Below are 6,810 nucleotides of genomic sequence, written 5' to 3' on the forward strand. Positions count from 1 at the left end.
CAAGACAAAGATGGAAGGCCCAAATCTTCCATCAGTTAGGGTTTTTACCTAGCAGCAGCTGCTAGCTTGTTTCCACCGTCGGATCAGAGGCAAATCAAAAGGCCAACAATGAACCAGCAAAACCCTAGGGTACTCATTGAAACCCTAGGGCTATTACGCCGCCGCCATAGAGATGATGATGCCTCTGCCACTGAGCTCTCCAACCGGTGCATGCCACGATGGTGCCATATCATCGTGGGATTCGTAAGATCTGGTTGCAATTAATGTACTCAGCCTCTCCACCGCACAACTCACCACCCCTAGGGTGAGTCACCACCATAGCTCCGGTGACTCACCGGGGTACGGTCTTTTAACCGGTCCAAAGAGAGCATCGAAACCCCTTGTAAATAGGGATACACCTGCAAATGAAACAACAACGAGCAAGCAAGCCAAAGAAAACGTAACCACCCAATACACAACAACCAAAATCAGAAAATAGAGAGAAAAGAGTGAAGGAAGCATTACCATCGTCGGAGAGCCCAAGCATCGCCGGAGAAGTTGAACTTCGAAGGTATATTTCCTTAGATCTACTGCGATTTAGAGTGTTTCGGGGAAAAAGGTTGCTAGATTTGTGTTTAGGATAAAAGGGGTGTGATTTGGTGTAATTAGTTGATATCCGGCCACCGTGGGTGGTGGCCGGTGGTGGTGGTCGGCGCTGATCGGTTGTCGGCCAGGGACGAATTCCCTCTGGTGAGGAAATTCTAGAGAGATGTGAGAGCTTCTCTCTCTTTAGAGAGAGAAGCAAAGAAGAGAAATGAGAAGCTTTGGGAGTTTTAGGCCTAATTCGGCCTATTTATATCTCTCCCCGAACGACGTCATTTTGGGGAGAGACCTGTGTGTAAATGTGTGTATGGGGAAACTACACGCGAGGTCCTTGTAATTCTGTGACTTTATAATTTGGTCATTATAAGCATGTTTTGAGTATTTTAATTTAGTCTTTGCTTTTATTTATTTATGTTGTAGTCCATACTATATTAATACATATACTTTAGGCAAAATTATATATGTAATCCTTAAATATTAATAAATTCTATTTTAATCCCATATTAATTTAGGATTAATTACATAATTAGTACATAATTTTAGTATTATTTTGAATTATGTTAATTAATATTATATTTTTTATCACTATTTATTATTATAAAATTAGTAATAATATTAATATACTTTTATCATACATAATTTATATAGTTTTAATATTAAATATTATAATAGTATTAATAATATTAATATTAAATATTTAGTATTTATATTAAGTTATTTAATTTAGAAAACAAATTTATAAGTTATTGCAAAGACATTAATTAATAAATACCGGTACTAATTTTGGGCGTTGTAGGGATGTTAATCATTTCCCATATATAATCGACTCTCGAACTCATTATTTTTCTGGTTAGCAGACCCGAGTTGTATTATTTTATTATTATTAGGAATTTTTATTAAAATAATATGATATTTTAGTGACCAATCTCACCAAATTAAAAGATTGGTGGCGACTCTACAACTTGATGTTTCATCTAATTCAAGGAGGATAAACACTTACTTTTTCGAGACTAGTTACACCGTTGGGTGTACTATTTGCACTCTCCGTCGCCGGGCAGAAAAACGTCTCGACAAACACTAAACGAAAGAATAAACTGAGCAATCCATGATTCTCTCGTTTCATGCTCAGTTCATACAATTCACTTTTAAGATATAAGATGATTATGATTTATGAGGTTGATGAGAGAGGCTAACTGCAAAGCAAGCCACTAACCGATATTTTGGGTGTTGTAAAATGTCCCTGTAAGTGCAGTTTTTTTTTCATTTTTCTTCTGTTTCTTTAACATATGATTATGAATCTAAGATTCTATGCATTGGAAGATCTTGGATGGCAATGAACTTTTGATCATTTCATTGATTTTATGTCTATAAACTATATATACCATATGTATTACAACAAGGCAAAATCACTGAGACAGCTTTCTGGTTCAAAGCAAGTTGCTGTTATAAATCACAGATCAGTGTGTATGGCAAAATCCAAGGGACGTACCAACCAACAAGAAAACTCCTTGGGAGTGTTGAACAGGTAATCTCGACGAACATAAGCTTCTTTTAATCTTCATTAAAAGAGGTCATTCCTAAATGCAAGTACCACCCTTGGTGTCAACAGCAAAATGAATGCCAAGATCGAACCGAAGAACAGTTTGACAGCGGAACTAAAGGGGTCGTATTCAGTCTCTTCAGCAACTTCTGTTGAGGTTGAAAGGGCTTTTTCTGATGGTAGAGCTTTGACTACAGCATCAGCTAGGTCAGTGATGAACAAAGAGTTGCAAACTAGAGCAGGAACATGGCACCAATTCTCTATGCCGGATTCCAGAGCTAAATGTTTATATTCCATTTCAATCTCTTCTAGTGTTTCTATGTGCTTACTGACAAAGCTAGATTTGAGAAGGAACTGAAGTTAATTTTACTACACAAGCGAGCATTTGAAGCAAACATTTAGAACATAATCTTTGAACCGAACAATGTACCTTATTGGGACGACTAGAAGACTCTTCACTCCTTTCTGGCCAATCTCGACAAGAACTTCATCGGTGTAGGGCTTCAGCCATTGGACAGGTCCAACTCGAGTCTGGAAGATTAGCATAAAGAATTAAGTTTGAGCATAATAGTAATTACGAGTTTTCGAAGTGAAAGCGGAAACCTGGTTTTTAAATCAACCTGGTAAGCAAGGGTATGATCGTTTCCAATCCCTCAAGCTTTCAGCTCTTGCATAATTAAGTAGATGCAGTCCTCCATTTGATCTTTGTAAGGATCCCCAGCATCCTCAACATAACTAACAGGTACCCCATGGGCACTAAAAAATATCATGACCTGAAGTTTGAAGGATTATTAGAATTGCAATGAAGTCTATCAAATGACCATAATTCGAGACTATCAAATTATAATTAATGAATTTGTTCATCAGAAAGTGCACAAAGTAACCAAGCCAACCTCTTCTGGCTTTGCAAATTGACCCAATTCTTTCTCAATCAAGTCGGCCATAGACTGAATATAACCTTGTCGTTGATACCATGAACGAATGACACAAACAGGCAGTCTTGATAAATATGCATCTTCCCTGAAATTTAAACCCACAGCCATTTATGAAGGAGATCACGAATGGATAGTTTAGTGCAAAACAAATTACAAAAACCTACTTGAATATACGCTGAAGAACTCGGATGCTGGACCCAGTTGTGGAGATGGAGAACTGAGGATATAGTGGCAGCACGACAAGCTTTGTTATTCTGTCGCGTTTAATCTGTTCCATAAAATAGAGGCTAAGCAATATATACTCAATGCACTTTGGAGATAGATCATTCATTTTTAAAACGGACAGTTCCTTATTGAAATGAGAGGTTTAACTTCAAGTTGATGAATTATGATTCCATAGTCATCTAAAGCCAAGAACTTGCATAAAGGCATGTCACTGTCTTCAAATATTTACTCAAACTCAAGTGTGAGTAACGGATATGGGTATGTCTAATTTTTCAAAAACATTTTTCGGTGTACCTTGGTTGATCTTTGAAGGGTCATCCCATATCCATATCAAGTGTTGCATCAGATGTGGATATACTTGAAGAAAAATACTACATTTATCCCATATGAAACGATTTGATCAACCTAACAATACGCCTTAACTATCACCTAAAGAAATAGCAATGGATCATTCCTGGATAAATTCATCAATAGTTCTGAAGAAACTAAAAACCATGCAACTTTGAATGGCTATCAAATCCCCAAACCTGTTCAATTGCCTCCTCAGTGAATGGGAACCAATATCGCATTCCAACATATACATTGGCATGTACATTCTTAGCCTCCAAAGCCACTCTAAGAGCATCCGCCTGCAATAAATTCTTCAAGCTATAAATACACTAATCAAATGCGAAAAACAAAAGCTTGACCATGAAGCACAAATTGAAAACATGGTTCACTTCAGAAAAAATATCCATAGAAAAAAACAAAAGCTTCAAGCTAAACGCATTGGCCTGCAACATATCCTTCAAGCTATAAATACACTTACCCAAAGCAAACAAAAAAAGCTTACCATAACCATGAAACAATAGCATCCTTCACTATATTAAATATCCTTACAAAACAAGGACAATTGATCCAGTTCTATACAAAACTAGCCTAGAAGAAAGTAACATGACAATTTCTACAGCAAAAGGGATTTTATTTTTACCTGCTCATCAGTTATTTTGCCTAAAGGCGAACCGCCACCAATGGAAGCATACCCTTCTTTGCTCTTGGGAGCTCGGAGAACGGATATCAACTTTGCCAATGGTTGTTGAAGAAACCTTAACAGCCGTGGCAGCCGTATAAAATCCTAAACAAACAAACAAACACTATCACCACCGGCACAGCATTGAAACATTAACTTAAACCCAGAAATATTTACACAAATAACATATAAAAGGAGCAAGAAGACCAACGTACAGGATCAGCAAACAAGTTATACAAAAAGGGTTGAACATCGTTAAGAGTTTCCGGACCTCCAAGGTTCAAAAGTAGGACCCCAAGCTTCTCCTCCGCCGCATGTGAATAATGAGATTCCGCAACATTTTCAGGGGAAGTGCAAACCCCCACCGCACAATTCGTTCGTAAGTCCAGATTTCTAAGATTTGACCCTTTGAGAACGCTATGATTTTGAGTATTCGATTCAGAGCTTGAGATGATGAGAGGTTTCGGCGAAGGCTTATCAACATCATTGAGACCCTCAGAGGCAATATACCTGCGCCGAGGAATCGACCTGGAAACAAGAACAAAAACAAAACCAAGTTATTATGATCTAAAACTCATTCACAAGAGCCAAGTATAAACCTTTGATAAAAAGGGCTGAAAGCACGCCACAGTTTTCACTTTCATTGAGACCGGTCAAAGGAAGACTTTAAATTGGACGGAGGCTCCATGGAAGCTTCCAAAAAGGTGGGAGGGAGTAAAGGTGGTTCTTCTCATTTTATTCTTCATTTTTATTTATTTACAGGTTAAACTACATTTCTTTCTCAGTCAACTTTGACTGTTTTTCTTTTCTCATTAAATTTATTTTTAGGCTTAATTATAAAATAATTGTTAAAATTATATTTTTTTTATATAGGTGTTTAAACTTTTTTTTAATTATTCAGGTGTTTAATGTTGTAAATGTTATAATTTTAGATGTTTGGGACGTAACGACCGTTAAAATTTTTTGTTAAGTGACACATATCATACTCTGGTAATCTTGAACTTAAAAAATTAAAAATTATTATTTATAAAAAAATCTTATTTTTTAAAAAAATTAAAAAAAAAACCCAAATCTCTATCCCTAACTTCCTTTGTAACCCATAATCGTCGTCGTCAACGCCGTCCTTGTCATCTCCCTGATCCATAGTCATCTCCCTTGTCATTGTGCGCGGTGTTGGATCGCCTGGTTGTCAAGAATTTATGGGGTTTGAGTTCGCCAGAAATACAGTTTTGGGTCACAATTTTTTCGTTTGCTTTGTCGGAGACACGATATTTATGGACGAGTTTAGCTTGTCATAGGATAGAGGTTCTAGTGGAGTTCAGATCGATGTCGAACGATGATGACCGGCTTGGATTTATGGATTGCAATTGGAATATTTAAAATTTTGAAGTTTTTTTTAAGTTTTTCAAAATTTTTGGATTTTTTAAAAATATAATTTTATTTTTTATTCTAAATAATTTTTTTTAAATTTACCAGAACATGACACATATTACTTAATGGATAAATTTAACAGTCATTAATGCTCGAACACCTAAAGTTGTATCGTTTGTAACGTTAGGAACCTTGATGATTCAAAAAAATTTGGACACCTATTTAGAAAAATGGTATAATTTGGAAACTTATTTTATAATTAAGCCTTTTTATTTTTTTTCTAACTCTCAATATTCAATTTTTATGTATGATTCTGTAACATCCTAAATTCTGGACTAGTAGTTTTAGGTTTAACCGAGAGACTTGTAGGCCCCATGAATTTCATAAATTAAGTTGTTGGGTTTAATTTGGTTGGAATTTGGCCCAATTAGTCACTGAAAGGATGTTTATGAATTATGGAAAGATGATGGAGGACCTATAGTGAAATTTTCCATTTTTAAAAGATAAAGGCTTTTATATCTTTCATCTTTATCTTCTCTCTATTTTTCTTCTTTCATTCTCATTTTCTTCTCCCATTTTCGTCTCCACGTTCCATGGAAAAGGTAAGATCTGGGGCCTATTTTCATGCTTCAAAATTCTTCCATAATTCCTCCAGCAGCATATTTGTAATGAATCAAGGCTTTAGGTTCTTTGGTTGCAAGAAAAAGTGATGGGGTTTCATCCAAACCATAAAGGAAATGAGTGTGACTAAGCAAGGAGCTTAATTTCGGGATTCAAGCATCAATGTAGTGTATTTCTAATCCTTTGGAGTGTTGAGGCTTTCATAAGTATAATGTTTTGTTGAGATTTTTGTAGTTTAGTATTTTAGGATTTCACATTTGATTCATGCCATAGATGACAAATTTGTTGTATATATATATAATGAGTATGCTTTAGACTTTGAATACCTAATACGAGCTCTGCTTGATCACAAACTTGCAGCTATTGCTGCCTACGATGATACACTCAGCTATTGTTTTTCTTTCGTATCAATGAATGCATATATGTTTCGGTCCGTCGGAAGACTTCACATGAATGGTTGGTTTTCGATAGCCGGAAAACTAATCCATCGCCCTCTTAGTGGCGTTTGCTACCTTCTGCATTATCAT

The 6,810-nt window shown here is 36.0% G+C and overlaps 1 pseudogene; it reads right to left on the minus strand.

Annotated features, from left to right (window-relative positions):
- Positions 1-309: 309 nt before the first annotated feature.
- Positions 310-5,453, minus strand: LOC120159356 (annotated as a pseudogene).
- Between the last annotated feature and the right edge of the window lie 1,357 nt (positions 5,454-6,810).

This window comes from Hibiscus syriacus, unplaced genomic scaffold (genome assembly GCF_006381635.1).
Source record: "Hibiscus syriacus cultivar Baekdansim isolate YM2019G1 unplaced genomic scaffold, ASM638163v2 tig00111358_pilon, whole genome shotgun sequence".
NCBI classification, from domain to species: domain Eukaryota; kingdom Viridiplantae; phylum Streptophyta; class Magnoliopsida; order Malvales; family Malvaceae; genus Hibiscus; species Hibiscus syriacus.